Source organism: Lissotriton helveticus, chromosome 1_1 (assembly GCF_964261635.1).
Source record: "Lissotriton helveticus chromosome 1_1, aLisHel1.1, whole genome shotgun sequence".
In the NCBI taxonomy this organism is placed as follows: Eukaryota; Metazoa; Chordata; class Amphibia; order Caudata; family Salamandridae; genus Lissotriton; species Lissotriton helveticus.
In genome coordinates this window covers 1,696,113,559-1,696,137,413 of record NC_136057.1, presented here as the reverse complement: position 1 = coordinate 1,696,137,413, position 23,855 = coordinate 1,696,113,559, and positions in this window count along the sequence as shown.

Below are 23,855 nucleotides of genomic sequence, written 5' to 3'. Positions count from 1 at the left end.
AGGAGACATACCTATGGAGAAATGGTCCATGTTGTTATAGGTGGATTCCATAGCCCATAAGATTTCTAACCATTCTTCATCACAGGTCGACAACATACACCGTAAATATTGTTCAATTGTTTGATTTGTGCATTCTGTCAAACCATCTGTTTGTGGATGATAACTAGATGACATGCGCACTTCCATGTTTAACCACTTCGGCGCTGATGACGAGCTCAGCTCGTCATGAGTTGTGCCGCTCGCACGCTGATGATGAGCTGAGCTCGTCATGTAACGCGGCTTTTTAAAAAACGCAGCGCGCAGCGGGAAAACCGCTAGCGCGCATGCGGTTAATGCTTTTCCTAGATATTGCCAAACATGTGAAATGAATTGGGATCCCCATCAGAAATTACCACTGATGGAATTCCGTGAATCCTGATGATTTCTTTTACAAAAATGTGAGTTAATTCTTTTGCAGTGGGAAGTTTTTTTAGAGGTATTAAATGGGCCAATCTAGAAAAATGATCTATCACAGTTAAGAATGTGGTAAATCCAGACTTAGGGGCACATTACGATGGAGGATTTTCCGCATCCTCCGGGCCGGCAGAAGTCACCGCCGGCCCGGAGGATGCGGAAAATCCTCTGCGGACCCACCAAAGACCCACCGCCACATTAGGATGGCTGTTGAGTCCTGGTTTCTGTCCACCGCTTTTCCGCCGCGGTTGGCTTACAACCGCGGCGGAAAAGGCCTAATATGCCAGACATATTAGGATGGCTGTGCAAACATGCTTTTCCGCGGCGGATTCTCCGCCGAGGAAAAGCATGTGGATCTTCACCTCGGGGGCCCGTAGTGGGCCCCCTGGGTGAAGGGGGGGTGGGGGGTGCACATGGGGGGTACCTATGGTACCCCCCTGCCTTTGCGTGCACGAAGCGGCAGGCACCGCGCGGTGCCTGCCGCTTTGTGCATGCAAATGCACTGCTTTCATTTTTTACATTGCGGCGGGTGCTGCTTCAAGTATTCAATGTAAAAAATACAGGATGTGACCTAAAATGGCTCCCAGTGGAATTGCGTGCCAGCTTCAAAACTGCCTGCCTTACTCACAAGGTCTTACACACAGGGAAAACAGAATACCTGCCTCCAAGCTCAAGAAAGCTTAGGAGTTCCAACACCCTCCTACTAATCCCTCTGAAAGCACGCAAGCAAAAAACTGCAGCTCGTTCTTTCGCAGGAAACGCACCCAAAATATGGAACTCCATCCCGGTTGACATCAGGACTACTTCCTCCTTCATAAAATTCAAAAGACTCCTAAAAGACTTAGGGGCAGATTTATGAGGCACTTGCGCCACGTTTACGCCGCTGTTGCGTCACGCAAGGCAGCGTAAACGTGGCGCATCCCAAGAACGATTTACAACGTGACGCATCTAGGCAGATGCGTCACGTTGTAAAGCCCTGCGCCGCTTGTGGGCGTTCCGGCGCAGGGTGGGCGTTCCGGGGCAGGTGCGCCTCGCAAAAGTGGCTGAGTGAAATCTATAAGATTTCACTCAGTCACTTTCAGGCCAATGCTGCGTCAAAAGCCTGCGCCTGCTTGAAGCAGGCGTAGGTCTTGACGCAGCATTGTGGAGATGGGGCACCCCCGAGCCTTGCTGGAGCTGCGTCGCGCTTGCGACGCAACTCCAGCAATGCGTCACCTTTACGGCACAGATGCGTCACGCATCTGTGCCGTTTTTGCCCCATGGTGCGCCGCATCATAAATGCGGCGCACCATGGGTGGCGCAGCTGTGGCGCATGTTAACTGGCGCATCCCTGGGGATGCGCCAGTTAACATAAATCTGCCCCTTATACCTCAACGGTACCTTCCCAAACTGAAATCCGAAGTGCACAAGCTGACACCTTGCTGCCAACAGACAATTGCTCCAACATTCCCATCCTCATCCACGCCCCTTAACCCCCTACTGTCCTCCACTCCTGGCGGGAGACGGAGCTCAGGACTTTACCCACGGATCGAAACTACCTCGGAACCACTCTACCTCAATGTCCTACTCGGACGCACAGCACACTGGAACTTTTGATCACTTACGCTTTCTTGTTCCTCTTTTATGTGTTTTTCTCCCCTACTTGCTGTAAAGCGCTCCAATACCTTCGGGTCTGGCTAACGCTATATAAAACCTCTTAAATAAATAAATAAAGTTCCTGATTCTCAAGACAGTTGTTTTGTGTCTATTGATGTCTATTGATTACATTAAGTTACATCTTGTGGCCAATTCTCAACAATAGGCCACAAGAAGTCCTTGGTAGTTCCCTAACTCCTCTCACTACCATACAGGAAAAAACTCTACAGCTAGTGAACACCACCAAAGCTGTTACTCCTCACCTACAGCGGAGGGTGGGAAAGAGAATGCACTACAGTTAATTCCTGCATCCGCTACAACTATCAGCAACAGGACTGAAGTGAGTACTGTTCTTACAACTGCATCTTCTGCAGTTGATGTTGTTTATACAGATCCACCTTTTTCGGATCAATCTCTTCTGGATTTCCGGTCCTGTTGCTGGACCTGAGGCACCAGTTTTTCAACAAACTGCTTATGGGTATTATGTGGGTCAAAATGATTTTTTTTAAATTATTTTGATGATTATTTATTTTTAAAGATTTCTCCTGCTCAGAGCTGTGTTTTCCTTTCTTGGCTGAAACGCACAAATCTGGTCCCCTCTTGGATATATGTTTTGATATCACTTTCCTTGTTTGCTCTATTCCTTTGGATTGGATTTGTGACTGTTTTTTCTTGTTGATTAATGGCTATTACCTACCAGAAAGCTCTGCTACAGAACTGGCCGATGAAGTGTTGAAGCCTCACTCATCTTCTCATAAGTGAAAAAGAGACTTGTCCATTGTGAACATTTCAGCTGTTCCAGTAACCAATGGAATTGTTTGGGATAACATTTCCTTCAATATATTCGGACCTACAGAGATTCTGCAGATACCATATGTGTTTAGGGTTTCTATGGGTGATGTAATTGTGCCTGGGTTACATTCTGATGATTGGGTTTTTGAAACTATACTCTATGCTCTCAGAGCTGGAATTCTACACTGTATTCGAATCAGAGGCGCCGAACTTTAATTCACATTTACTTTAATTGATGACTAGAATGCATAACAATGTCATACATTCACCCAGTACAGGGATCTGGGCCTAAATCCATTGTTTTTTTGCTCGCCATGCCATTCCAGTTTGAACCCAGCCATATGCAAATCAGTCTTAACCCTGTGCCCAAAGGGAAGAGTCCAGCCCGAACCGCCAGGCCAGGTCCTACCTGGACTGGAAACAAGCATCCTAGGACTGGTTTCAGGGTTTCACCCCTCATCAGCCAGGATAGCTTGACTCCAGTGGCATGGAGAGCACAGGACCCACGTCTGGGCTTATCCGTCCTACTCGCTGTGACAAATGCAAAAAGAATAATTGATGGACAGAATGCAGACCCCACTTTTCTTAATTACATACAAGTGGAACATTGCCTCACTCCCCCACAAGAGAGCTCCAAAACATATAGGGGTACAGTTACATATTTTTCTGGATATGATGCATCAGACACAACTTAATATTATTTCAAGCTAGTCCCTACACTACCAAAGAAATATGTGCTTACATAAACTAAGGTAACTGACTAATTTCTCACTCAATTAGCTGTGAACGGCTATCACTATTGGAAGGATACAATTGACATGAAGTCCATTTGGAGTACCAAACCTTGGCATTTTCAGGGCCGGAAACCTTGTCCCGACGAGCCTGTTTAATTCCAACACAAATGATTTTTCTAAATTACACTGTTCAACAGACCACATGTCTAGGATTAAATAAAATTAAAGACATGAATGCACCCAATATTTCTTCAACCGTCCAGTTTGAAGATTGGTAAAATGTGACAAATTACAGTGAAGAACAGCTCAATAGTATGTTGCAGAATGGTACATTTAATTCCACACTTTCAGGTTCCCAGAGGACACAGATGGTTGTAATGCTCATTTCTTTAATTCCACTCCGGGGTTTAAGGCAAGCATACCTGATCACTGTTATTCCCACTCACAAAATTCAGGTATGGTTACCACCTATTCAGTGGGGAAATGTTGTCAACAATGGTTGGAACATTCCACACTGTCTGCAATAAAACAACATCTTTCTCTCCTGTTTGTTCGAAGACATGGACTTATCAGACTTCCTATTAGGTCCGAAGTCTCCACGTTCAAAAAAATGTATTTATGCTACATATAATGAAATTTGGAAATTGTCACAAATGGAAGATGCTGCACGTTTAAGACAAACTGATCAAGATAATTTGGATAAAGTGCTTGCTTTTGTTGGTAATAGTATTAATATGTGGTCTTATCTCATTTACAATTTGAATAACATTGTGTCATCTGTACTTGATATCATACAAAGTGACATGTCTACATTGTACCATGAGCAAAGTCAGCTTAGATCTATCATACAGTTTAGCGGGACACTTCAAGCTCTTAAAAATAGAAGAGTACCTTGGCGTTATCTTAATTCCAGCCAACTATTCCTGCCTTTCAATCTGACATGTAAACAATGACTCATGGCTGTAGGAAACTATACTCTGTTGCAGTATCCCCCACTGTTTGCTTGGTATCTGGTGCAAATTTGACTGAAAGTGTACTGGGATCCTGGTAACCAGGTCCCTAGTACCAGTGTTCTTTCCCTAAATTATATCATTGTTCCACAATTGGCACTCCTTTAGGATCCCTGTAAGTCCCTAGTAAGTCTGTAGTAAGTGGTACCTCTAGTACCTGGGGTCTTGGAACTGTCATGTGTTCTGCCTGAGAGGAAATAGTGCTATTTACATGTACATGGTTCTTTCCTAAAGTTGCCTTTATTTTGTCACATCGACTTTTGACTCACATTTGCATTCGGGAGACTTGGCTTAGTTTCTTGGAAACACCAATCTTGCTGACACAGAGAACTTCGTGGGAACACACACTATCACACAGCATTAGCATTGTGTGCAAGGCCATCACATGAGTTAAATAAATGTATTTGTTATTACGTCCATATGACGACACAGCTACCTGTGTAAATCAAACAATGGCAGCCTGATAACAATCTTGGCCCAGTGCAAGGAGGCCCTTTTCTATATATAATCCCCCCCCTCCAAGTATAATCAGAGGAGGCACTTCAGCTGACTTCAAGGGGTCCCTCTGAAAGAAGTGACCCGATTAGGGCCACCCGGGTCACTCGCGACCATCTCTCAGCCTTCCATACAAATGAGTTGGTCAGACAGTAGAGAATTTAAACCAATTTATTATATTAGTATTCGCTCTGGCATAGTCCGGTCTGACCAGCCTCCTTAGATAGCTGCAGAGGGACTGACCCCGTCCTCACAGTAACATAAAATATAAATTTCCAACACCTCTAAACCCCCGTCCAGATTGGAATTTTCCAGCCTGAGCACTAGCAAACAAAGGGAGTACAGAAAGGCCTGCTACCATTTTGAGAACGGGTACATGCTTTCTTAGTTTCAAGGTTACTTTGCCCGTGCTTGTCTCTCTAGGGTGGGAGCAGGGCTTACTCGAGAGGAAAGAAATGCAGAGACAGAACGATCTATTCATTAAGGCAGTGGAGCTCCACCTTCAATAATACTGAAAAGCAAGCGCTCCCACCGTGTGCGGGTAATGACTCATCAGGGCTGTGGAAAAGGCGGCCTCGTGTCAAATGGCGCGCCAAGCGTAGTTGTAATGGGGGTGGTAAATGTATCGAGGGAAACAGTTACCTCAGCGGAGGAAACGAAATGATAGGATGGAAAACGGGCATGTCTCCGGACGGGTCTGTCCTAATTAGCGTGGTGCAGTGTAGCGTAGGCACGGATAAGTGCAATAGACAAAACACAACATCACACGGTGTGACGAAACACGTGTCGGCTTTCTGCTCTTGTTTGTACTGATTTATGCGGAACTATTAAATTTCTTTCATTCCACACTGATGGTGTGTGAGATCATTTTGTGAAGGTCGATTATATTTTGGTTCTTACCTAAGAACTATATGAGATTTTCGTGTGCACAGGAACCTCGTTGCCTCTCACTTGACAAGGGATACGCATCTCTGTCTACACAGGGGTTGTTTTCTGATGGTTTTGTTCCCCTGACCTGTTTCGCACCGAACATAAAAGTACCTTACCACCCCCTACATACTGGGAACTTGCTGAGCGCCAATCTTTCTGACACTCTTCAAAACCATTCTCTCACTTCCATCTCCCAGTCAAAAGATCTGGGTTAAATCCATCGTTCTTTTGTCCACTACGCCACTCCAGTTTGGACCCAGCCATATGCAAATCAGTCTTGACCCTGTGCCTCATGGGAACAGTCCAGACCGAACTGCCAAGCCAGGTCCTCCCTGGACTGAAACAAGCATCCTGGGACCGGTTTCAGGGTATGTCACCCTTCAGCAGCCAGGCTAGCTTGAACCAGTAGCACACTGAGCAAGGGACCCACGTCTGGGCATACCCATCCCACTTAGGTGAAAAAGTGTTACAGCAAACAAATGATGGACGGAATGATGACAATGCAAACATTCTCCCCCAGTCAAAAGATCTGGGTTAAATCCATTGTTCTTTTGCCCACTATGCCACCCCAGTCTGGACCCAGCCATAAGAGGACTGAGCCACTTGGGGTAGGGTCTTTGCTGCAGTATATACCAGAACACACGGTACCCCTTCTTTGGAGGTTCTACCTGAAGTATTAAAACAAGTCCAGAATGAACACGGGGCAGCACTGCCCTGGATTTAGGGATTAAACTGATGGGCAATTTTGCAGCGCTATCCAACATAATGTTGAGTAACATTAAAGGGGAAGCAGCATCAGCTATATACCAACGCCTAAGGGATTTGCCTCGTGTGCAGCAAGAGAGCGAATTACCTAATATTTTGAAGAAACCTAAGCAATGCTGGGTAAAGATAATTTGGGAGCCAGGCCTGGGAAACCACTATTGAAGAGTAATTCTAAAAAGGATAACTCTAAGCAAGCATCTGACTCACGGGATGGATATCCTACACAGTAATCTACTAAAAAACATTACAGACTACGGAACCGTGATAGTGTTAAACCGCCTGATAGGTATCAGGATACTGATATACGTTCATCTTGTTCCTTCCTGGATTCCACTGATAAACATTCAGAGAGAGTAGGACGATCAGAGTAGAGATCAGAAGAACAGGTGAAACAAAGGAAGGAGTCACAATGCTCGTCTGACTACATAGTAAAACAGGAAGACGAGCCTAAAACATCAAAACCTCAATTTAAAAAGAAGGTAGCCGGATTAACAGTCAGGCATGCCCCTGTATTTGAGGACTCTGCAATTACCAGGGAATGCGGTACAAAAGGGGGTGGTGATGGACAGAGCATCTGAACCAATCAAACACTCACACCTGTCAACAGATCTGGGTTTAATTCATCACCACCCCCTTTTGTACCGCTTTGTTCGCTATAAGTTGGCAGGGTATGCTAAGACGTTGAGTCCCTTGCTCAGTTTGCCACTGGATTCAAGCAAGCCTGGCTGAAGACAGCTGAAATGCCAGAAACCGGTCCTGGGAAGCCTGGTTCCGGTCCAGGGAAGGCATGGCTTGGCAGTTCGGGCTGGACTGTTCCCATGAGGCACAGGGTCAGACTGATTTGCATATGGCCATGTCTGAACTGGGGTGGCAGAGTGGGCAAAAGAACGGTGATGGCTTAAACCCAGATCTGTTGACTGGGTGGGAGTGTTTGATTGGCTCAGATGCTCTGTCCATCACCACCCCCTTTTGTACTGATTAACAGGGAATGGGCATTGACAATGCTGGACAGCATATCAGAAGTCACAATAGTTTGCCAGAACCTGATGCACTGTCTAGTGGGAGTAGCACTGAGTGAGTATATCATGGTGGAAACACCAGATACCAGAGTATCTGGTGTTCTATCTATTGATGTCCAAACTGTTATAAAGGATCTGCAAGTCTTCATCTGGACATATGCAGTTGGCATACTACATTCTGATCAGGGTCCGGCATTTAGCTCTCGGGATTACAAAGAGGCCATGGGAAGTTGGGTGTGACTCTGCGTTTCTCGTTTCCATACCATCTTGAGGGAAATGCGGTTATGGAGAGGAAAAAACGGCACTTAAAGCAGTCTTTAACAGCACAAGTACTTGGCTGAAGTCGCAATTGGGTCCATCACCTATATGGAGTCCAGAGGGCTTTGAACAACAGCCCAAGGAAAACCCTGGGTGGTCGGACTCCTTTTGAGATCCTGTTTGAGGTTAAGATGTGGGTCGCAGATCGCGATAAAGCCAGCACAGAGGCAGTGGAAACACCGGGAACTAAGTGATTTCCGGACGAACAAAGCAACGTCTAAGTAAAACGCACAGCCACTTGAGAAGTGAAGGTTTTTCTGGCGAGGACCAACTGGATCCCGAAGGGTTGTTGATCTGGTCAGAGAAAAGATTGTGGACAAGAAAGAATCTGGGCCAAGGGGCACAAACAGTACTTCAGCTGCCCCTTCCAGGACGTAGAGAAAAACAATTTGTCTCTATTGATCTGATAAAGACCACACTATGTGGCCGATTTTCAACAGTAAGTCACGTGGACTCCTGTGTAGCTCTATACAGGAGGTTTAGATGGATGATGGACAATGATAAATAACAATTAAGTATGTTTTCTACCTGTTTCAAAAACGACAACTGTGCAGTCAACAAGTACAGAAACACAGATTTAGATTCATAATCCTGAAAAGAACAAGGTCTACATCAATGTACCACAGATAGTCTTCTTCTAATGCAAACCAACTTGCTGAGCTGCCCAAGATAGATCGGACGGCTTCTGGATGCTACATTGATTTTACTGACTTCTCTTCCGACGCATCGGGAGCACAAACACCCCCACCCTTTGAGCTGAAGGTGCATGTCTTCTATCTTTGGCTGAAAAGAACATACTTTGTTTCTCCATGGTCACACCTTTGGATTATGATTGCATTACAGTTCCTAATACTTTGGATTGGTTGTGTGACTGTGTTCTTCCTTTGCCTGAATGGTCATTTTGTCCCAGAATACTCTGCAGTACATAGATTAAATTTGGTTATATAACCACCTGCATTGTCATACCTTGAACAAAGAGACTTTTCCCTGGTGAACACTTTGGCTGTTCCAGTTCCGGACATGATTGTATGGTTCAAGGTATCGTTTGATGTGTATTGTCCCACTGAACTTTTGCAAATTCCGCATTGATTTAAAATTTCCTTAATTTACGTTATTACCCCTAGTACTATTTCTGATGATTGAGACATTGATACAGTATATGAAATATTTAAAGATCTAGAACATTCAACTGCGTTTTCTTCTTATGAGTTTTATGATGGTACATCTCATTGTATTAAATGTTCTGTTTTCAACATTACGGTCATCATTTTCTGCACAAGACTCATACACCTTGTGAAGTATTTAACTTTACGCAATGGGAAAATTGCCCTACACCACCAAGTTTGACTATTTTTCTGGGTATGACACATCTGACCCGGCCTCTTTCTACTATAGGCTTGCGCCGTCACCTGCAAAGAAAAATATGTTATCTGACACCAAGCTGATGTACTCTGCTTCTTTCCTTTCCCAGCTCTCTGTACAGGGTTTCGCCTTTGGAGGGATACAGTAGATGTAAAATCGATCTGGGGGAACTAAAAATTGCAGGCTCAGGGAACTGAGGCTTTATTTAGGGCCGGTTTAATACCACAACAAATGGTATTCCTGTACGAAACTGTACAACAGACGTGTCTTAGCTTAGCCAAGATAAAGGATTTGAACACACCACGGGTTCCCGCTCTTACATGATTTGACAACTGGCAGCAGTTAACACCATACGATGAAAACACTATTGATAATATGCGGCATAAGAGTAAGTATAATTCATTCGATCCCAATTGGACAGGATGGGTAGTTCAGCCGCTAGACACAATGTCAGAATTGATTCCTAGGTAATATCAAGGGATTACAGCAAATCGGCCTGACATATGATATGTGCAGACTGAACATTCGGGGGTGGTAACAACTTATAGTGTTGGAAAGTTGTGCCTTGACTGGCTAATAACCTTGACACTGTCACAGATACAACAGCACTTGTCCCTTTCTATCTGATGACCTGGACTTAAGAGACATTTTAATGGGTCCTCGGAAGCCACGTCAAAAGCGCTTCCTTTATACATATCTCAACAAGAGGGTGCTGAAAGGCTGCGTGAGATTGACAGGGCCAGCTCAGAACAGGCTCTAGCAGTAGTGGACAACAGTATGACTACCCTATTGTCTAGAAGGTATTCTTTAGGTAACATGGTCTCAATCCACAATAGATGTAACCCAGCAAGATTTGTCTGCTTTACAACATGTGCAGTCCCAACTTAGGTCAATTATATTGCTAAGCTTGACACTACAGGCACTACATTCTGGCCATGTGCCGTTGCAACAAAAACATCACAAATATGTTTTCACAATATCACCTTTGAGAATAACAGATAGCTATGGCAAGTAAGGATGCCAAATACACTATGTTACATATTGAGCAACTGGAGAAATTACATTTTACCGTTGCTGAGATAGCATCCTTGGATAGGATAATCCATGGGGACAGTACACTGTTGCAGAGATTCTGCTCTGGAACAGGACTATGCTTGGAACCATAGAACATCAGAATATAGGGACTGGGTCACCATACCACCTCAGTGTCCATGTCCGACTAGCTATAGTGCCTCGCTTGCCCTCCTAACCTTATCAGAGAAACCAGTGAATTGGCACCCCAGAACACAATATTCTCGTCCCTCTAAGGGATCGAGGTAACAGGACACACCTTTTCGCTCTCTCACTCATACTTGTCCACAATGAGCTAACCAGGAGACACGAATAAAGTTTAGAATATTAATTCAAGGTATTGTGCTCTGAAAAGCAGTATAGGTGCCACAATTAAAAACAAATGCCTAATAAAACTACTGTTAGCATGGTTAAAAATCCATATACCATGAAAAGAGCTTTCATTTTATAGGACTAAGTGACCTAACCCCCACCCTTGCTACTAAAGCTAAATGATTACATGAAAGATATCTGGGATTACTGGCAAACCCCACACCTTAGCATACACAGGTAGATGCTCTACATCTCAGCGGACTCAGTGCTCTTGTCTCAGAACTCTCGCTCCATGTGCCTGTTTGTGGCTCAAGTAATCATCTATATAATAGGACATGTGTGCGCATAAACAACAGCTGCACTTTTGTGTTATGTCTAGGTGTTAGTGCCTGGCCAGAAATAATAACAAGGGACCTTGTTGTTTGACCTTGTTGGTATGCTCAGACTAAATCCCAGGAAAATAACAGAACGCTAAAACCTATGTAGGTTCCATATGAAAGTACAATGTGGCACAAAGGCAAGCATGTTTATATATATCAATGTGTGCAAAGGAAAATGAGGCCTACACCGTGTACAGTTAGGCTAACACAGAGTAAAATTCAATGGGCCATGCAAGAAACACATGACAACACTACCAATCTCAACTTTCCACTTTCAGTACTGCCTACAACACTATCATGTGGGCAGATAGAAGCGTTGGGTGAAGGGTATATACATGAACAATGGGAGCTTCCTTTCACATTCCGGTGTCCGATGAAGGACACTGAAGTTTTGCTCAGTAGCTTTAACTGTGAGAATACTTTAGGTGGGTCCCTAGTATGCAAGGATGTTTCGTTGCAGAGAGCATGTAATGTGTCTGCAGCAAACTTTTCCTGCAACTTGAAAGGGTCTCCAGTGGCCATGATACGTCCGACTTTCAGATTGCTCTCAAATGGGAATTACTGATGTTGAACAGTCAAGGTTACTGCGGGATGAAACAAGGGGTTGCTTAAGTGGTGACTATATCTTTCATTGAAACATGCTGTACACAAGCTCTGTTTCTGCCTGCCCCGATTGTAAGGGAGGATACGCTGTGACCTTCAATCAATCTTATCAACGTGCGTTTTGATGTTCTAAGCAAACTGAAAGCCTTATTATTTCAAAAAGCTGTGGCCTTCACTTTGGCCATGGAGACGTTTGATTTTCAGGTGGCGTGTTACTCTTCAGAAATACCTACGCTTCTCCGTACCAACTTCCCACAACATTTTGGGGGGCTGGTCCATCGTATTTTTAACATGTCTAGTATGACTGGCATTGTAAGGATTTTAGGAGCATTGGCTCTGGGTTAGTAGGCACTTTCCAGTTTCCATCCTTTATCCACTCTGTCCTCGGAAGCATCTTTGGAAGTCTTCCACTGGTCCTGCTTCTAGTTGCAGCAATATTGCTTTTAATATCAGTCAGTCAAATATCTTTATTCGGTTACAATAACAATAACCATAAAAGCACATTAAAATACATAGTTAAAAATAGTTTCTGAGCCAGTAAAATACAGTTAAAATAGTTTCTGAGCCAACAAAGTACACAATTACATGTCACATTATCATACATTTCCGAAAATTGAAAACAGTTTTAAGAAACGCAGTAACAGATCCAATGACAAATTCATTTTCTAAAATAGTTGCAATACTAAAAAAGCGGGTTGGCGATGTCTCAGACCGAGATTCTGTAAAACAGGAATAATCCATCTCTTTCTTGGTGTGCCATAAAATTGACAGAAAACATAATATGGATAGTTGATTGTACTGAGACATCGTCACACGGGCACTTACAGAGATCTCTTGACCAGTCGTTTACTGCAGGAAAACTTAGGAATCTCTACAAAATGTCCAATCTGAAACATAGTACTAAGAGGAAGGGGTCCCAGCGTGAGTGAGATATCAATTAAACAATAGAATAAATTCATACGACCAATGAATGCATCCACACCGTTTTATTCACAATGGGATGGGGTATACTCAATATACAAGCAACTCATCAAAAGTTAGTAGACGGTTGTACAGTGCCCCAGGGAGGAGGAGGAAGGGTGATCGAGTGAGGATATTGTGATGGAAGGGAATAAGTGACAGTAAAATCAGCCAGTTGGCAACATTGTATTGGCGAGATATATACAAAACAGAAAGGACCAATGGTTCGAAGTTTAAATCAAGAAATGTGTTATACTCCACAAAATACAATGAATGTAAATATGATGGCGTGAAGTTAACAATCAAGCCAGATTCTATGCCAGAGAAGGACAGGCTGAATCTTAATTGTATCCTCCAAGTATGGCATACCCAACTCCAGGTGACAAATATAGTTTGAGGTACTTTCTGGTAGGGCCAGGAGGAGAAACTTGAGAAAAATATTTTACGCAGTCTGCAAAGTTTTCATGTCTGCGTAGCCCCATATACCTGCTCCATAAATAGCTATAGCCACGCTTTTAGCCCTGTAGGAGTTTCGCCGGTGGGCACCTTCCTAGTTTACGACTGAAGTTTGATAGGGTCTTTAACGCCTTGGCAAACAGCAGACATCTAGTTTTAACTGCCTCAGACCATAATCCTGTCCTGTCAAATAGTATCCCGAAGTATGAAAAACATGTTGGTGCACTCTATTGGTCTTCCATCTATATGTAATGTTTTAATCTTCTGATTTGACCCGACCCAGCAGTTCATTGTGTATGTTTTGGAACAATTTATATTAAGTTCCAAATTCGACATAAAATTAGAGAATGAATTAACAACTCGTTGGAGAGCATGTGGTGTGAGGGCCATTAAAACTGCATCATCTGCATACAAGAGTGCAGTGATGGGGCTCTTTGCCGCCTTGGGTAAGTCCCTGCATGCCTCAGCTAAAATGGTTTCTAAATTATTTATATATAATGTGAAAATAAATAGGGCAAGGACACAGCCTTGCCTCACTCCTCTCCCAACTCTAAAGTGACTAGTGCATTCTCCACCCAACCCATATCTGACCGTAGCCTTTGCCCCCTGAGTAAAGTTCCTTTAAAAATACAATTATTAAAACATCCCCACCTAAGCCTTCTAAAATTGACCACAATTTGTCATGAATGACGGAGTCAAAAGCTGCCATTAGATCGACAAATGTCATAAATAGTCTTCCCTTTTTAGCCCTTGTGTACTTATCCAATACAATATGCAGGTTAAGACCCTGCTCAACTGTGCCTAGGCCCTTGTGGAACCCATATTGTAGGTTGCTTATGACATCTTGTTCTTCTGCCCATACCTGCATTCTTTCTAGTAAAACCCACCCAATGATCTTAACAGTTGAGTCCAACAGTGAGATCGGGCGGTAGCAAGCAGGGTTCATCCTGTCTCCTTTTTTTAAAATTGGCACGATAATAGATTCGTACCAAGCTGGTAGAAAACCGCTTTCGCTACATGCATTAAGAGTTAGAAGCAGACCCCATAAAGCTAAATTTGTTTTAAAAAGGTCCACAGGGATGCCATCAGGCCCTGGGGCCTTGCAACCCAAGCCTGAGGTAATTGCCCCAGTGACCTCATTAGTGTAAAATCCAATCTTAATTCTTGTACTGTGACATCCCTGTTCAGCGTGATTCCCTGTGCATCTGTTGCCAGGTTGTTATACAGATTTGAGTAGTGTTGTATCCACTCTGGTTCGGAAATGGCAATCTCAATGGAAGCCATCTGCTTGTTAGCTAAAAAAGGTGCTTTCACTGCTTCCCAGAAGGCAGAAAAATTGTGTCTATTAGAAGCATCGTGTAAAGCACGCCAAGCTTCCTTTTTTGAAATAGTCGATCTAGCATTGAGTGCAGCTTTGTATTTCTTCTTGCCTCCCTGATATGGTCCTTATTTTTCAATGTGGCATGGACACAAAGTTTAAGTTTAGTGTATGCCTTTGTGCAATCAGTGTCAAACCACCCTTGTTTACTCAATCAATCAATCAGTCAAACATTTGTAGAGCGCGCTACATACCCGTGAAGGTCTCAAGGCGTGGGGTGGGGGGGGGCTGCTGCTACCCGAAGAGCCAGGTCTTGAGCAGTCGTCTGAAGGTCAGCAGGTCCTGGGTCTGACGTAGGCCGGTAGGGAGAGTGTTCCAGGTCTTGGCGGCGAGGTAGGAGAAGGATCTGCCGCCGCCAGTGATTTTCCGTATGCGTGGAACTGTGGCGAGATTGGCTGAGCGGAGGCTGCGGGTGGGGGTGTAGAAGCTGAGTCGACCGTTAAGGTATGCTGGTCTGGCGTTGTGTAGGGCTTTGTGTGCGTGGATGAGGAGTTTGAAGGTGATCCTCTTGTTAACAGGGAGCCAATGTAGGTCTCTCAGGTGGGGTGTGATGTGGTTGCGTCGGGGGACGTCGAGGACTAGTCGTGCCGAGGCGTTCTGGATGCGTTGGAGCCGTCTTAGGAGTTTAGTTGTTGTTCCTGCGTAGAGGGCGTTCCCGTAGTCCAGTCTGCTGGTGACGAGGGCCTGGGTGACGGTTTCCTCGTGTCTGAGGGAATCCACTTGAAAATCCTGCGGAGCATTCGGAGGGCGCTGAAGCAGGAAGCGGAGACGGCGTTGACCTGCTTGGTCATGGAGAGGGAAGAGTCGAGGATGACCCCCAGATTTCGAGCGTGGTCGGTGGGTTCCGGGGTCGTCCCTAGCGATGTTGCCCACCAGGGGTCGTCCCAGGCTGAGGGGGTGGAGCTGAGGATGAGGACCTCCGTCTTGTCTGAATTCTGCTTCAGTCTGCTCTCCTTCTTCCATTCGGCGATGGCCTTCATTCCTCCGTGGAGGTTTGTTTTGGCGGTGCGGGGGTCTTCGGTGAGGGAGATGATGAGCTGTGTGTCGTCGGCGTAGGAGATGATATTGAGGTTGTGCTGTCGGGCGACGTGGGCAAGTGGTGCCATGTAGATATTGAATAGTGTCGGGCTGAGGCATGATCTCTGTGGAACGCCGCAGATGATCTCGGTGGTCTTGGAGCGGAAGGGTGGGAGGCGGACGCTCTGGGATCAGCCGAAGAGGAAGGATGTGGTCCAGGCCAGGGCCTTCTCTTGGATTCCGGCGTCGTGGAGGCGTGCTGTTAGGGTGCGGTGGCAGACTGTGTCGAAGGCGGCTTATAAGTCCAGAAGGATGAGGGCGGCTGTTTCTCCTTTGTCCATGAGGATCCTGATGTCGTCGGTGGCGGCAATGAGGGCAGTCTCGGTGCTGTGGTTGCTGCGGAAGCCGGATTGGGAGGAGTCCAGGATATTGTTCTCTTCAAGGTAGCGGGTCAGCTGGCTGTTGACGATCTTCTCCGTGACTTTCGCCGGGAAAGGGAGCAGGGAGATGGGCCGGAAGTTCTTGAGGTCCTTGGGGTCCGCCTTGGGTTTCTTCAGTAGGGCGTTGATCTCTGCGTGCTTCCAGCTCTCCGGGAAGGTTGCTGTCTCGAAGGAGATGTTGATTGTTTTCCGGAGATGGGGTGCGATGGCTGTGCTGTCTTTGTTGAAAACGTGGTGTGGGCATGGGTCAGAAGGGGATCCAGAGTGGATGGAGTTCATGGTCATGATGGTGTCTTCGTCGCTGACGTTGGACCAGGCGGTCAGGCGGTTGGTGCGGGTGGTGGTTGTATGGGTGTTGGACTCAAGAGGCGGTGGTGGCAGTGTTGAAGCTGTCGTGGATGTCGGTGATCTTGCGGTGAAAGAAGGTGGCCAGTGAGTCGCACAGGTCTTGCGATGGGGGAATGTTGTTGGTGTTGGAGCTGGGGTTGGAGAGTTCTTTCACGATGTTGAAGAGCTCTTTGCTGTTGTGTGCGTTGCTGTCTAGGTGGTCCTTGAAGGTAGTCCTCTTGGCGGCCCTGATGAGTTGGTGGTGTCTGCGTGTGGCGCTCTTGTGGGCTGTGTAGCTGTCAGGTGTTCGGTCGTGGAGCCAGCTCTTCTCCAGCTTCTGGCAGGCACGCTTGGAGGTCCGGAGGTCTTCGGTGTACCATGTGGCTTTCTTGTTGGTGTGCCTGGCGGCGGGTTTCCTGAGTGGGGGGAGGGTGTCGGCGCAGTCGTTGATCCACTGTTTGAGGTTGATAGCGGCAGTGTTGGCGTCAGTGGGGTCGGCGGGTGGTCCCAAGGCAAGGGTGGTGGTCAGTTGGTCCTCAGTGACCTTGCCCCAGCAGCGGCGTGGCATCTGTTGGGTGCGGTGGTGTGTGGTGGGTTTCCTAAAGGTGAAGTGGACGCATCTGTGGTCGGTCCAGTGGGGTTCGGTGGTGTGGTTGAAGAAGACGTGGGGACTTGAGGAGAAGATGGGGTCCAGTGTGTGTCCAGCGGCGTGGGTGGGAGTCGTCACAAGCTGTTTGAGTCCGAGGTTGGCGAGGTTATCGATCAGGGCGGTGGAGTTGGCGTCGTTGTTGTTCTCGAGGTGGAAATTCAGGTCCCCCAGGAGGATGCAGTCCATGGAGGCGAGGGCGTGGGTACTGACGAGGTCGGTGATGGTGTCGCTGAACTGTGGTCAGGGTCCGGGTGGTCTGTAGGCGAGTGTTCCTTTGAGGGTGGTGTTGGGGTCGGTGTGGATCTGGAAGTGCATGTGCTCAGCGGTGGTGAAGGTGTCGTCGGTGTTGGTCCAGACTCTGAGGGTGTTCTTGTGGATGATGGCGATTCCCCCTCCCACTCCATTAGTGCGGTCTCTGCGGGAGATCTTGTAGCCTTCTGGGATGGCTATGGCGATGTCTGGTGCCGAGGTGGTGTTCAGCCAGGTCTCCGTCAGGAAGGCGACGTCATGGGCGGTAGAGTCGAGGAGGTCCCAGAGTTTGATGGCGTGCTTGCGAGCGGAGCGGGTGTTGTGGAGAATGCATTGGAGGTGATTTTGTTCTTTGGATGATGGTTTGGAGGGCCGGATGCTGGTGAAGCTGTAATTCCGGCAGGTGAAGGATCCTTGGGTGCGCTTCGGGGTGGCCCGGTAGCAGGAGTGCATGCGTCCTGGGTTGAGTGCGTGGAGGGTGCTGGCGTCGTAGTGCAGTCCGGTGTTTTGGCGGCCCCGGGGTCCAGGGGTTCTGGTGCTGGGCGCGCAATCGCCACGTCTGCTGCACGTCCTGGCGGTGGTCGTCACAAGAGGCGAGGAGGGAGGGAGGAGCAGCTGGGAGGCGGGAGAGGGGCGGCGAGGGGGGCATGGCCGTATGGGAGCAGCGGGAATAGCTGGGCACAGAAGGCGAGAGTGGAGGGGTGGGGGGGCAAGGGTGCAGCTACGGAGGAGAGTAAGGTAAGGAACAGAGCAGAAAATGCAACAGTCAAACAATAATACCAAAACGAGAGACAGACCACGGCTGATCTGGGCACAGGCTCGAACCCCAGTCAGGACGGCAGCAGCGGGGGAGAGCGCTCACAGGTGGTGCTGAGGCAGCAGGGGAGTGACCCGGCCCTGGAGCAGGGTCGAGGGTCACCCTGTCCATACGTCCGCGGCCGCCTTAAGAGGCGAGGAGAGAGGGATGAGCAGCTGGGAGGCGGGAGCAGGGCGGCGAGGGGGGCGTGGCCATATGGGAGCAGAAGGAAAAGCTGGGCACAGAAGGCGAGAGTGGGGGTGTGGGGGGGCAAGGGTGCAGCTACGGAGGGGAGTAAGGGAAGGAACAGAGCATAAAATGCAACAGTCAAACAATATTACCAAAATGGGAGACAGACCACAGCTGATATGGGCACAGGCTCGAACCCCAGTCAGGACGGCAGCAGCGGGGGAGAGCGCTCACAGGTAGTGCTGAGGCGGCAGGGGAGTGACCCGGCCCTGAACCTACTAGTAGGTTTCCTCTTAGTTTCAACAAAAAGTGATTTTTTTAATATAGTTTGAAATAGCCATGAAGTTTTCCATATTCTCTTGACTGGGCACCTTTCATCTAAGCATGACAAAAACATACTTTTACAGTTTGATACAACTTTTGAGGTAAATTCCTCAGTATCCACAGTAGCCAATCTAAGTGCATATCCATTTTGTCTACTCAAGGCAATATTATCAACATTATCATCGGAGATGGTTCTGGCGTTAGTGCTCTTGCACTATCACGTCTACACTTAGAGGGAAATGATCGCTTATGGCAATCTCATGTGCCTTAAAGTGTATAATATGTGAAGAGTATCTGCTCGAGGACAGTGTAAAATCTATGGTAGAGAATATGCCTCAGCCATTAAAAGTAGGGCAAAAATGAACCATGGGTGAACACAGATTATTAACAAATCCGAAATCAAACATAAACATGATATAATTCTAGGAATCGCCATACGTAGAGTGTGAAAGATGTGCAAACTATCGCCTTTCTCATATGTTAGACCACAAACCTCTTTATCAGCATATCTGCATATGGAGGAATTAAAATCCCCACCCCATATCACAAATACCTCCTTGTTTAGACGGGTATGTAGATTATGTAAGTGTCTGCACAGAGATTTCAATATTTCTTTAATCGTCTCAGGTGTTGCATTATTGTGCAAATTCAGTACCATCATACAAACAGTGCGATCTATGTGTAAACTAATTATGTGATAGTATGAACACAGCCCCCCCTTTTCCTCTGCCAGATAATGAAGTAATGGCTGGTGTGTGGAATGTTTTGTAGCCACTTATATGTATGGGGTGCCCAGGTTTCTTGTAGGCTAACAATATTAAAAATGTTCACAGATGCGACCCATAGAATATTAGACACCTTAGATTTTAGTCCGTCAACATTCCAGAATAAAAGTTGACACTTATCCTCTGGTTCTTTACCACCTTCATTAACCCTCTCATAAATAACGTTAGTTGGTATGGAAATAATTTGTTTTGGTGGGAGTACGATCGATTCTATCGTAATATTGCATAGTGTACTATCTCTGTGCTTTCTTTCTCAGAGGGACCATGTTCGTTGGTTTTTGTGTTGGTAGATAACAGTACCAGAGGTCCCAAGCTATGTGAGGTGTCCGTAGTGCTCGATGTTACTCTGTACTGTTTGTAGTCAATCAACTGATTTGAGGTTGGAAAATGCCTCAAACTGATTAAAAACAGGCACATTAAACTGATTTCTAAAGCCCATCAGCTATGGTTCCCTAAAGTTAATAAGATTGTTATTATTCTTTGGATGATAGAAATAACCCAATGGTACTAAATTGACACCCTGGCTTGTGATTGTATGGCTTCCGGCTCTATTCAGGATTAATTGCACTAGTTGCGGTTTTTTTAATGTCAGCACCACACAATCTCCGCTCAAGTTCTTTCGACCTTTACCAACCCACACAATCTCCGCTCAAGCTCTTTTGACCTTTACCAACCCACGGTACTCTCCTTGCCATTTTGAATTCTTCAAATAATCTCTCAGTTAATCCCATCCTAGTGCCAAGCCAGTGTAACGATCTATTTCTTAGAAGCTCCTGTGATTCCGACATCCCCGTCTGTACTATCAGGACATTAGCTAACACCACTACGTAAGGAGTGGCGGCAGGCGGTAAATCCAGGTGCATTTTATGCCCTTCACCTTCATTGTCATTAATGGCGTTAGCAGTGTTGGAATTGGGATTTGGACGATTTCGGGGATGAGTCGATATAATCGGGGCTAAGGGAATCATATTAATGCGAGCCTCATGGTTAGTAATGAGGGATTTCTCCTTTCTTCGATATAGCGCACACCCAGATTCCCAATGCTACCAGTGGCAGAGTATGTAGCTTGACATCTCCAGTTATTAACTGATTTGACTTGATTACCCCTATGCGTATCTAACGACTTCTGTGCCAGATCCTGTACATTACATAAACAGTTAGATAAAGCGTTTTCCATTTTTCCAATTCTGCTCATTAAGTTATTCAATGTAGCTCTAAGAAAGATGTTTAGAGTCCAATTTGGCTTTTATCTTGACCACCTTGTTCTGCGTGCATGCATTGGAGCTACCTATAGATTTTTCCCTCCTCTCTAGTATTTGTGTCGCTAGGAGCATACCCTTTATAGGGGCTTTTTAATTTTTTTTTAATGGGTTTCCCCTAGCCGGAAAACCTGTGTCCCCCCTTACTTTAGGAAGCGTGTCGGGATTTCTTGCACACTTAGAAGGTGGTTGACACTCATAATCTTGATCACTTCATGATATATGCCCTGATATATTTACAATACAACCATTAGTGCTCAGCTGGGGTACTTCTATAGGTGGGACAGGGCACCCCTGTGATGTATTATCCCCTACCATATCACCACCCAAGTTTTGATTACCCGAACTCAACGACTCTTCTACGGTCATAATCTGTTGATCTGATAGACTACTAGCCACAGATTAATCGAATCATCTCCAGGCTTAAGACTGGATCCAGAAAATGTTTCTTTGCCACAGCATCTCTACAACGTCAGATTTTTCTCTTTTATGCCTGCAACGCGGCTCCGGATCGTGTCCTTGCATGTTTTCAGGCCTTCTTTTTCACGCTTTGCATTGAGGAACGTGTACCTCTTGTGCATGTCCGAAGTCGGCGACGGACCCTCACCTGATTTATATGTGGTGTTTGTGCAAGCACCATGACTCGACGAACTGCAACGCCTGTCAGCACCTCAAACCGAAGTCACCGTGGGAGTGCTGGATAAAATTGCTGTCGGCCCGCTTGTCCAGGAGCCGCCAATTACGACTGCGACATCGCCCTTCGCCCCGGCTCCAAGAGCGTCGCTCGCCGACTGGTAGGTCCTGCAGCTTGTCTCCGAGGCCCTGTCCTTGTTAGGTGGAGGGCGCTGGCTCCCCTCGGGACATGGGCCCTCGCCTATTGCCACCCTACCCGCCTTTTCCTGGCATGGGGTGATTAGGGCCCAAATGACAGCCTACGCTACGGCTCTGCAGGCTTCTTTGGCCCCTCTTCCTGAGACGTGCGTGGATCCCATGCCTCACGCTGGGCCTTCCGCAGAGTCGCCAACGGCTTCGGCCCGGTGTTGAAGGGTACGGCTTCAGGTGGTAGGAGGGTGATGTCGTGGTGTAGTCGAGGTGCAATCCTTCCAGGCTCCCCTCTTCGACACACACGTCCTTGCCTCGACGCAAATCCGTACGGGGCTCCCTGTGGCGTCACAGGAGGTCGCTGGGACTCAGGTCTTGTCTCAGACATCCCCTCGGACCTCTGAGCGGGCGGCTGCCTCGCCAGAGGCGGTGCTGTTTCGGCACCGAAGGCTTTCTTCCCCTGCCCTGACGGTGCCAAGGGTGGAGGCCGGGGACTGGGGTGCTTTCCCGCGTCCCTCTCGGTTCTCTACGCGAACGGCTGCACCGCCTGAGGTCGAGCCGGTGCCTTTTTGGCGCCGTTCCTTAGCCGAACTGGCTCCGACGCTGCCCCATTCTTCAAGGGAGAACGTGGTGGTGGAGATCGACTCGGCGCCGCCAATGTCCACTCCGGCGCCGATCGACGTCGAGCCGGCGTCTGTGGCAGACTCCACGGCGCCCTGCCGGCGTCGGGTCCTTGATTGGTCTCCAGAGGTTTCTTCCTCTCCAGAGGTTTGCCATCTCCTGGTTTCTTCCTATCCGGAGACAGGACACCGCTTAGTTGCTTTTTCACCAGCGTCTTCCAGGGAGGGCTCCTCGCCTCCCTGCAGCCTCAATCCTCAGACCCTCTTTTCCGCAGCTCGCGGTTGGTTCCTCGACTGGCTTCTCCGCCTTCCCCGGGGGTCCCTCAGGCACTAATCCGTGGATCCCCCGCCATTCAGGGGCTGACCAATTCCTCCTATAGCTGGACTTGGGGACGGAAGGCTCAGTTTGCAGTCGTCGCCCATGGAGGAATTGCTTTCTCACCCGCGGTGCCCTATGGAGGGGGAACATCCTTTACAACGCAACTTTTACAACGTACTACCATTATGACGCAACTTTTACAACGCAAGTTATTACAACGCATTGCGCTGGGGGCGCTCTAGGATAGGGAATAGTTTAATTACTATCCAACACCTTCCCTACTATCCACAGGGACTGGAGTTGGAATAGTAAATTAAACTATTCACTATCTAGCGCCCCCCAACGCAAGTCGTTGTAACGACTTGCGTTGTAAAACCTGCGTCGTTATGGTATGCGTTGAAAAAGCATGCGTTGAAACGTCATACATCCCCTATGGAGGCCAGTGTTGCCTTTCTTCAGGCTATTTCTACGCCCACAGGCATTTTGCGAATGGGTGACCCCGTCACCTCATTCCCTACGGATAATCTCTTGGAAGTTTTCCACCAGGACTCTGGTGGACGGGAGCTGTTCCTTCTTTTCAAAGCGTCGCTCCACAACTCTATTCTGCGGGCTTGGGGGCTTCCTGCCACGGGTGATCCGGTGCTTCAGCCGCTCCTGCATCACCACCGTCCTGCTCCGCACGACCCAGTCTGCCTTTCCTTCCACCCTTCTACTCAGGGCTCTCTTCGGTAGACGGCTTTTCTGTCCTTGCCTGTGGTGTTGTTTCCTCCGTCTCGGGAGGCCCAGTAGTTGGATTCATGGGGGCGTAACATCTTCACTTCATCCAGTGCTGCTTTGCGGGCCCTCAACACTCTTTGTGTATTGGCCAGGGCTACCTCCAGCTTATGGGATTCTGTGGAGTCCCTTCTGTCTCACGTCTCCCACGAAGGTGCCCGTGCCGATCTGCTACACCATGTGTTAGATGGTCGGGAGTTGGCCGCGTTTATTCTTGGTGCGGCCTTAGATGTTGCTGATGCTCTCGGCCGTGCTATGGCCAGTTCTGTGGCTCTCCATTTCCATGCTTGGCTGCGGGGTGCTGTTTTTCCTGGGAATATTAGAGAGTGTGTGGCTGACCTGCCTTTTGATGAGGTCCTTTTGTTTAACACTCATGCGGACTCCGCCATTCAGCGTCTCCTTGCGGGGCTCCGTCCTCCTCCCCTCCGTAAGCTGGTTTGTTGATCCTCCGGGGCTTGATGAGAGGCGTTATCCCACCTGCTTTCTGGAATCTGGTGTTTCGAGTGGCCTTTTTGTATGTTCTGGGTGGTTTGACGTGCCTTCGGGGTCCCTTGGTTGGCCCCTCTCTCCTGTTGGCTGCTGGTTCAGCCCTTTTGGCAAGTGTGTCTTTTT